At 33.8% G+C, this 11,097-nt stretch overlaps 1 pseudogene; it reads right to left on the bottom strand.

Moving 5' to 3' along the window:
- Positions 1–735: 735 nt before the first annotated feature.
- On the bottom strand, positions 736–3,974 carry LOC120210868 (annotated as a pseudogene).
- Between the last annotated feature and the right edge of the window lie 7,123 nt (positions 3,975–11,097).

Below are 11,097 nucleotides of genomic sequence, written 5' to 3' on the forward strand. Positions count from 1 at the left end.
ACAAAATTAAATGCTGCAAGATAAAAAAAAAGTGTTAATATAACAAAATAATAAAAAAATGAGGATTAAATTGAATAAACTTAAAATTCAGGGGTAAAATTACACGGGGTGACCAAAGTGGATTACGCTTCAAACTAAGGGGATTGCATAAATAATTTAACTATTTCGTATTTACACACATTCTGGTATATAAATACCCAAAAACCATTTTCAAGCTCATTTGAAAACATTCTCACCAAAACTCTCATCCAAATTCTCTCAAGCACTCTCCCCACAGGTCGAAGCTCCCTGTCGAACCACCGTTTCGGCCACCTCCCACGGTGGTTGGAGTACCCTAAGATACCCCAAAACGTTCCTCTCACTCTCGAGAACCCTATCACTTAATTACTATTCTTATCATATATAGGGTAGACAAGATCGAACTACTTTAAATCTCACCTCTTTCATAATCTTTTATACGTTGATATAGTTTTGTTATTTTTTACTTATAAATTCTTAACACTGTTTTTAAAGTTTTTTAGAATTATCGTTAAGAAAAATAAAGAAAATCAATTAATAATTTAATTAACTACGAATAATAATTATAAATTAAAATGATTTTAAAATAAGTTTAGCGATTACTTTATAATTTTTTTAAATATTTTTTTCTTAAAAATTTCGAGTTTTTGACAGCTACGTCTGCAAGTAAGAGGTATATAAGTATTATATAAGATTTCATATCATAGTTTGATTATATATAAAAATAACATTTTCCAATATTTCTTGACAGCAGCCACAAGCTCAACTTTGGGTCAGCTCTGTCGTAGTAAAGAACAAAAAGCTTTCATTTGTTTTTCTTTTCCTTTTACAGATGGATACAAGCACTTAAAGTACCAACATTTCAACAACAAGCACTATTTTTTTGGCAATTCATAACGCTACGATTGAGTAAGCATCGAAGGTCAAAGATGGCATCCATTACCTTGGACCAGAAAGCTCCATGGCTTCCACCACGAGCGAAGATTCCTCTACAAAGTCGGAATATCTTTGCCGAGGAGGGTTATCACATGATTGGGACCTTGGCGTCTCAACCGTTTGTGAGGCCTCCCATTTGTCGGCTAGACCGTCACCTTCAAGCATCCTTAATACTTGAGACATCCTCGGACGGTGTAGAGGGTTGAATTGAGTGCATAAGAGAGCAGTTTTAACCATTTCTTCTAACTCAATCCTGTCAAAATTGCCTTTTAGACCCTTATCCACCAGCAAGCTTAGTTTACCTTCCAGATGTAGCTGGTTTACCTGCAAGACAAGTTAACCAATTTATTGAACAAAGATACAAAGTATAAGGATCTACGGTACCATTATTCGGATATTGGTATGAAAATATGATCCTAAAAGGATCATAGAAAAGCATAAGTGATAATTAAACAATAAAACAAATTGTTCAGTGAGGTTGCTACAACGATATCTTATCTGAAGGCTCGAGGTTAACAATAACCTTAACTGATGTTTTCTATTGTTTTGCAGAACATAACATACATATTATTCCGTACAACACAAACATTCTTAAAGGACAAGGAATCTACTAATTAAGACTCGTTCCGCATGAATTTATGTTGTAAACATGTATTGCTCAGTTCACCTAAAACGTACATTAAAAAAGTGAGAGAAAGTATACCCAATCAAGCATTACATGCTTCTGGTTCGACCCTCTTCCAAAATCCAAGGCCTTCTGACCTGTGATCAGCTCAAGGAGTAGGATCCCAAACCCAAATACATCTGTCTTCTCAGACGACTGGCCTGTTGATAAATACTCGGGAGCAATGTGACCGACAGTACCACGAACTGTCGTAGTAACATGAGAATCGGTGTCTAAAAGCTTTGCCAACCCAAAATCTCCAACAACAGCCTCAAAGTCTTCATCCACAAAATGTTGGCAGCTTTGACATCGCGATGAATAATTTTCGGGTCACATTGTTCATGCAAATATACAAGACCCCTAGCTGTACCTAAGGCTATCCTCTTCCGCCTTGACCAGTCTAAAGCTGGCCTACCATGAATATGATCTAATATGAAACCACAATTAAAAAAATATCAGCAAGGTGTAGATGTCAAATTCTATCAAGATTATCGCTTCAGTAAACTGACCTTTTAATCTAGACAGTACGCTTCCATTCGCCATATAGGGGTAGACCAGGAGCCTTTCATTCTCAGTTGTGCAGAATCCGGAAAGCCTGAGAAGGTTGCGAGGACAGCTAAACTAATTGTCTCTACTTCGGTCTGAAATTGAATTTCACCACCAGCAAGATTATAGTCCTTCAGTCTTTTAACAGCTACCAAAGTCCCATCATTCAAGCAACCCTTGTACACTATTCCAAATCCACCTCTCCGAGAATATTCTTCGAGTTGAAATGGTCAGTGGCCGCCCTAAGTTCCTTAAATGTATACCTTTTCAAATGTCCCAAGCATACTTCCGGATCGAATTGTTCTGTCGTGCGACATGTATGGGCTAGTAATTACAGGATACCAGAGAAAGTAAAGAAAGGAAACAAATTATTCAATATGTTTTCTATGCTTCTAAAATTCATTTCCAACCCCTCCAAGGGCATTTAACATGTATCATCCAGGCTCCAACAAAATAGTTGTCATGTCAATAGTATAGCAGCAATGACAATTTAAGGACAGCAGTACTACATGTGAATTAGGAGCCCTTGTTATTAAGATGCATAAAGGTTATACAACAGTACATGAATACTGATAATACAAAATTAAAATGTAAAATAAATAATAACAATGATAATAAGATGAGGAGTTTTAAGAAGCTGACCAAACATCGAAGAAAATCTGCCGGTTGTGTCTATATCGCCTCCAAACATAAAACCCTATGAGCAGTATGATGATGAAAAAAGAACCAAAGCTAGCACCAAAAGCAACAGCTACATGATGGCCTTTTGATCCAGAGTCTGATTGAGCTAAACCAAGGATCCAGATATTCAGACATGAAATTAAACTGTAATGAAGAAGAGAAATGTCATAAAATTGACAAGAAACTGTATCTCTAACACGGTGATTGTCACCTTTTAGACCATCTGGTGGGAGAAAAGAGGCTCCGGAATGGCAGCAGAACAGTTGTTGCCCGTTTTTGGCCCACAAATTAAAGGGTTACCAATAACTCTGAAAGGAAAAATGGAAACCATAACTAAAAACCATTACATGCATTATAAGCCCTTAACAGAACAAGGGAAAGAAATAGCTCACTTGAAAGTCTTTGCTGATATTCGGCAGGGAACCACTAAGATTATTATAAGACAGGTCCCTATAAACGATTTATCGAGGACGGGTGAGTGAAATAAGATGCAGAATAGTAACAAGGTAAGTTTCAGGCTTTACAAATAGCATTTGCAAAACATCAAAATATAAGATAAATAAGTACAGATACATACACAAGAGTGAGACCTCCAATTTTTGACAAAGAATCCGGGCAGGCTCCAGTAAGGCTATTGTTGTTTAACCGCCTGATATGTCCGAAAAAAAGGTGGGGGGGGGAACATGTAAGAAATAGCTCTACTAGAAAGAAACTCAACAGGCAAATGAAAATGCAAAACCAGTAAAAAGTATCGACACTTACAAATAGTTAAGGTTTTTCAAGTCTCCCAAGGAAGTCGGTATTTCACCATGGAAAGTATTGTTGGAGAGATCAAGAGTATGTAGCTTCTCTAACTTCCCAATGGTAGCTGGAATTGGACCTGAAATGGCATTATTTTGAAGCAACCTACACATGAAAAAGGAAGAAACAAGTAATCACTTAATAAAAATGCAAGAAATTTAAGTCACAAAATAAGGAAACCCCAATGAAAAGATTAGTTAAATTTATATGCCATTTAGTCAACGTGGGCAATAACTTACACTGACTGCAGCTCACTAAGGTTCCCAATCAATGGAGATAAAGTACCAGACAAACTTTGACTAGGAAGTCCCCTGTTCAGGAGGAGAAATACAAAGAGTTCACACAAATACTGGGTTTATTTTCCTATACCAGTGTGTTTTAGAAATAGGCGAAGATGTGAAGAGAAGAAAAGAAGACTTACAAAGAAAAAACAAACCATCTGGAGAGCAAGTAACCATTCTCCAACTACATGGATCCACAGAATTTGAATCCCAATTCTCCAGAACATGATACGGGTCGTTTAGATCAGATTTAATGGCCATTAAAGCAACCACTGCTCAAAAATTCATCATATATGCACAAGGAAATAAATGAAATGAAAAAAAGGCTAATGCGTCACTATGTAATTATGATCGCGGCCGTTCAGACAGACATTCGAAGCATTTACTCTTGAAAAAAAAACAAAAGAATATATGAACCTGGAAACTATCAATACTGCAAAAAAGAACAGTAATTTACCAATTCCACTACACTGTTTGAGAAAAACAAAAAACAAGCCTTTTTTTTTCAGACTATGAACTTGGAAACTACAAAAAGGGGAAATTTTGAAAAAAAACTAACCTTCATAGTATACCAGCTGGAGAAGAGTAGCAGAAGAAATCCCCATCAATGTCAAAAACAGTGAGCCCAGACTAAACAGAAGCAAACTCTTCATCTCGACACTGCTAAAAAACTACAATCTCTCACCTAATTCAAATTCTGCTTTTTCTGGAAAACCAATTATCATCTGATCAACAAAACCATGACCAGCCATCATTCACATGAAGCTGAAGTCTCTGTCGCCTTATCCAAGCACACACTGTCATGTCCCTTTCATAATCAATCACATAAGCTGAATCACCATTACCCTTTAAAGTAACTTCCCTTTTTTAAACTTTGCACTTCAAATAAAAGTTTCTCAAAACTGGTTCTTGATTAATACTCAAAATGCTAAGAAGACTTATCTAGAAGAGAGATAGGAATCAAAGGGTAAGTAATAGAATGAGCACCGAATGAGATAAGACAGAGAATTAAAAAAAGAGAATTTTCAGAGAAACAAGTAGCCATATTTTTTCCTGAATTTCTGAGATCCTAGAGATCTGGGAACATTGGCATTCGACCACTAAATATTTTGGATGATCCCCACAAATTCCATGTAGTTTTGCTCTTGGTTTCTAGCTCTCTCTAGGCCTTCAGTATTGATTCCACCACCATTATCTTTCAGCAAACTTTTTTTCTTGCTTTCACCTTTTCAATCTACCTTTAAACCCAAAAAGAAAATTGAAAACCAATCAATCAAAGGAAGAAAGAACCAAACAAGCAGAGGCCAAAACAAAAGGCCAAGGTCGACACATAAACAGATGCAACAGACACCGTAGTAGAAAACACTGTTTTCAGTTTCCTTTTTCCTTTCTCTTTTCTTTTCAAACAGTGAAAATGAAAACTTTATTTGAATTACAAAAAGTTTATAAATTTGATTTTTTTTAGGGATCGTTGAAAGTTCGGTGATTGGACTGAAGAGATGCATGGAATTGTGATGAGAAAGCGAACAATATAATATCTATGGGCAGAAAAGAAAAATACTTTTATTTTGCAGGTAAGTTTCTTGACAGGTCACGTGCTCGGCTTGTCCTACTCTTTGTTGGTTTTCGGCTTAAATATTTTAAATTAAAATAAGGCCTGTTTTTAGAAAATTATAAAAATTTAGTTTTATAAAATTTTTATAAACAAAATTATTTTTACTTAAACCTTTGTATTTTGAAAATAAATTTCATAAAGAACATCGACATAATTGTTAAGTAAATTAGACAAACACTTAATAAATTTAAGGGCCATACACATCGGGATTTGTTTCATTTCATATACGTTAATTATTCTGTCTCAATTTCATAAATGTTAATCAATTATTTTGTAAGAATAGAGACATTTTGTTAGGGAGATAGTAGAAAAGTTCTTTTAGTTAAAGAGAACCAGAGGTATTCTGTTATGATGATAGAATGGAATTGGAGGAGGAGGAAGAAAAGCAATTAGGGTTCATCGAGACAGAAGAGGAATTAGGGATTAAATAAATTGAGAATCATGTCGATTTGGGGAAAGTTAATGAAAACATTGAGGAAAACGACCACGTTCTGGAAGGATGTAAAGATATTATGAAAGGGGTAGCGTCTTGAATCTCGAGTTAGTAATTCTACTTAACCTAAGTGGGTCTTAGGATTAATTCACTAGCATTGTAGGAAGTCTTGGACCAAGTGAGCATTGGTTTGGACTTGACTTAACCTCAATAGATAATAAAAAAAAGTTATAATCAAAAACTAAAAGGATTCAAGGAGCAGTTTTACCATTTTTATTTTCAAAATTTAAAAACTTTAATTGTTGATGATATCACTTTGTCTCCTTCTCTCTTTTTCTCAACTCCCTTTTTGTTTTTTCTTATCTTCCTCCGAGTCTTATCATTTTTCTTGGTAACCTAGAGAAAGGTAGCAAGCTTCGTCTAAGACTAGAGCTAGTAAACATGACCCAAACTCAATATCTAAATCGATTTATTTGATCTAATATGTGATATTAACCTAATATGATAATTAAATTTGATCTGATACATGACTCATACTCGATTTAGACCATACCTGATCCAAAATTTAACGAAATCAAAATCATTCAGAATCGAAATTAACCCAAATCGAAATCGAAATTAACCGGACCAAAAGTAACTCGAACGAAATTAACTCAACCAAAAGCAACTGAAATTGAATTAACCTGAACCGAAAGAAACTTGAACCAAATTGTAACCCGATCCGAAAACAACTCGAACATAATTTATCCCGATCCAAAAGCAACCCGAGCATATTGAAATTGATAAAAATTATTAAACGATAAAAGTTATTTTCAATAATAAATTAATTTAAATAAAATTGATAATTTATTTAAAAATATTAGATTTATAATAAAATAATGAAAATTTAAGAGGAATATAAAAGTAAGAATCTAATTGTAAGATTAAAACAATAATAAATAAAGTTTATTTATAATTGCTTGTTATAAAAATATTAGATTTATAATAAAATTAATATAAAACAACTAAAACAAATAAAATAATATTAGATTTATGATACAAATAATATAAAGTTTACTTATAATTGGAAATAAATTTTTTTAATAAAAAATCATTTCTTTATCAAATAGTTTCATTATAATTTTTCATACGATATCAATATAAAATTTTGATTAATAAATTCTAATACTATTATAAGATTGTATTTATGTCAAATTATCGATTTATCATCTCTAAATGATGGTTTAATTAACAAATATTGAACGATTGAGAATTAAAATTAAACCTAAATGATAAAATTAACAAATAAAAGACATATTTTTACAAGTATATATCAATTTTCTATATATATTGATTTTGATTAGACTCATATTCGATATGGTATTAACCCGACCCAAAAATCAATCAATCTGGTATTGACCCGACATGATATTGACCCAATCCAAAAATCAACCGATCCGATATTAATCCGAATTGGAAAATAATTGACCCAATAATCACCTGACCCAAAAGTTTACCCAACCCGATAGTCGGCCCGATCTGATTCACCGTACACCGAACTAGATCCGATCCAAAAAATTAAATCGAATTTAATCTATACCCAAAATTACTAGACCCGAAATGACCCGACTCAAACACGATTCGAATGACTCATTTCCACATCAATCTAAGACTCTAAAGGTAATAGTCATATCATACTCGTCTAAAGCTTCATTTCAAGCCCTTAATATCTTCATTTAATCAAGGTAACCAAAAGTGGATTTAATAGGGGTTTAGAGTCTCATAGTAAACTAACTCATTTTTTTAGAGATTCAAGCCTTAATAAACGTTTCAAACTCCTTTATAATTTTCCCAACAATGTCAGAAACACGTATGTTTGATTCTTATCTAGTGAGAGAAGTTGGAGAAAGCTCCAAAGCTAAGGGAAAGAAGAAGTTCACTCTTGGTTGAACCTTGGGTGTTTCCAGCAGCTTAGGATATTAATGTAACTCACTTTTAACTCAACTCTACCACATGTAGATCATTAGGTGTGTTTTGGTAGGTTGCATGAGTTAGGAATCATATTCATGGTAGATTGCATCTTTGATGTTTTCATCATATTAAAATACCTATTATGATATCTTTTAACACATAACATTTTAATAACATTTGGGAACCTTAGTAGGATTTTGGGAGTGTTGGGGAGACATTATTGTACTCAAATATGGTATTTTTGGGCACAAGTATCGATAATGAAATAACATACTGATACTATTATCCAGGTACTAAAAACAAAGAGATTTTGGTCTACTAGTATCGATACAAATGCAATGGGTATCGATACTGTAGGTAAGGTATTGATACTCATAGGGTGATATCGATACTAAGTTCACTTAATAGACTTCAGTAATTATTTTTGGTATCGGTACTTATAGGATATCGATACCACCAATAGGGGTATCGATACTTAGGTTTCAAAATATCAAAGCCAAATTTGGTATTGGTACTCAAGAAAGTATCGATACCACAAAACCAGAAGTATCGATACCAGCCCTTTGTTATCAACCTTTAATAAGTTAGTAGTATCGATAACCACAAATAGTTTTGGGTAAGAAACCCCAAGAGTTTTAAGGGTTAGAATTGAGGGACCCAGTAACACCAGAACGTTATGAAATAAAAGTACAAGTAAGAACAATGATAAACTTAGAACAGTTAGAAATAATAACGGTAGGACGACATAAAACTAGCCTTGTTTGATGTTCAATAAACAGTTATGACACCATAATTACTTTAGCATATATTAGTGAGGCCATTTAGTGAATACATGTAATATAGTACATTATTAGTGAGGCACTGAGCTCGTAAGCTCAATGTTCAAAATGTGTTTCCATGCGTATGTTCTTAAGAGGTCGTCAATGAGCGTTATCGTCACTAGATATTCCAGCATAACTGAGGCACTAGAGTACGTTGATTTAGTTTAGAGGGCATGTACTATTGTAGACCTTGTGTATTAAGATGTAACTCTATTTTGATTTTAAACTCAGTGTATTTATTCTGGTGATTTGGGAGCTCCTCATATTTTGTAAACTTTGAATTATCACATTTTATTTTATTTTACTTAGGATGAAATTTATATGGTATTTTACAGTTGTTTTAAAGAAAAATTTTGGGTTAGCTACTCTAGTGGTCCCATATGACATCATGATCGAGTAATCTTGGGTCAAAATGGATTAGGGTGTTAAATTTAGTGGTATCAGAGAGTCAGATTTAATCATTCCTAGGACTTGCGGGTTAGAGTCAATTAACATCTATATGTGTACATGCCTCTAGAGAGTCAAGAGTACAATAAAGATTGGAATGACGATAATAACCTCTATTTTTTTCTAATTTCAGAGAAAACCTATGGAAGATGACCCAACTTATAGTAAGGACGATAGGGACGATAGTCATGCGTTCCTAGCAGTCGATACCGATGACGAGTTCATCTCGGATGTAGTCCAGCATGACGTGCCTATAGATGTATGATCAATGAGGCAACCTTCTTTAGGGACCTTACCTCCACCCTTAGGCTTATAGTCAGAGCTATACCCAACATCTCAACTGCATCACCTCCCTCACCATCACCTTTAGCCCAACCCACAATAGTACCCCAAGAGTCTCTAGTAAAGAGGCTTCGCAGATACAAGACCATCGAGTTTTTTGATTTAGGGGATGATGACCCCATAGAAGCATACCAATGACTTAGAGAGACTCTACGCATCCTCAGAAACTATATCTTACCTCAGAGAGTAAGCTTGAGTGCGTCATCGCCTTACTCAAGGGTGACACCATAGATCGGTAGGAGATGATATAGATGCATTGAAGCCAGAGAAATCATCTTGAGAGTAGTTCCCAATAGATTTTCATCAGAAATACATTGGTGAGGCTCACACCGATGACTTGAGGGAGTAGTTCTTACACTTGACCTAAGGGAGCCAGAGAAAGGTGTCTTGAGAGTATTTAGAAAAGTGTGTGTTTTTCAATATATATATATATATATATATATGATTTAATTTTTAATTTTAAATTAAAATTTTAAAATTATTAGAATGTGACACGTGTCATTTTACGAATGAAATAACGACATTTACGGCCCAACACCTAAGGTGGTAACATTTATAACATTAGATAGCTGAATAATTCAAAAAATAATTTATAAGATTAAAAACCTGAATCATTTAAAAATAATTTTATATACCAATTTGGAAAAAAGTAATATAGTATAACATTTATTTTATAATTAATCCTAATAATAATAAAGATGAAGAGTATAATATAGTCCGGAACCTGAAAGCATTTTTGTAGCATTGGAGAAAGGGTACTGAAAATACAGAATATTATGCAAACTTGAGTTTGGTAAATTAGCTGTGTTTAGGAGTCGTTTTTATCTAAAAAAACACCCTAACAACAAAATATTACAATTTTCTCTAAATATTATTCAATTAGCATCTTTTTTTTACAAACAGTAGATTATGAAGCGCATATTTAAGGGGTTCTGTCCGAACTGGTGCCACGATGAAAAGACGCAGATCATGAGGAGCGCCTTCATGGGGTTCTATCCAAGCTGGTGCCACGTTGGAAGGCGCATATCATGAAGCGCGCATTCGCGGAGAAATCTGACACGTATATGAAGGCACATATCATGAGGAATGCCTTCCATTACCTTGAATTATTGCGCACTCCATTATTCCCGAGCTTTAAATCTCGGCTATTCACCCATCCTCCTCCCTTATAAATACCTCCAAGTACAAACATCAAACCACACCAAAATTAAGTTCACATTCTTGCTTCTATCAAGCTAAGTAGATTTTGTTATAGTTTTTATAAGGTAAAATTATTTTTTATTAAATTATGTTTATTTTATATTTAATTATTTAACTAAATTTTATTGTACTAATTATTTTTTTATATTTTTTGCAATTGTAAAATAGAATGCGAGATCATATCTCGAGACTTTTTGTCAATACGACACCAATATTAATTTGTGTTATTTAAATTATTGTGAATTTTTTCTAGCACTTCAAACATGAACCTTCCTTGAAATTTTAGTGACAAACTCCTCAAGAGTGATGTTTCTCTTGAAGGATATTCTAACAAAATAATTTGATGCGAAAGCAACCCTGGT

Source organism: Hibiscus syriacus, unplaced genomic scaffold, assembly GCF_006381635.1.
Source record: "Hibiscus syriacus cultivar Baekdansim isolate YM2019G1 unplaced genomic scaffold, ASM638163v2 tig00109937_pilon, whole genome shotgun sequence".
Taxonomy (NCBI): domain Eukaryota; kingdom Viridiplantae; phylum Streptophyta; class Magnoliopsida; order Malvales; family Malvaceae; genus Hibiscus; species Hibiscus syriacus.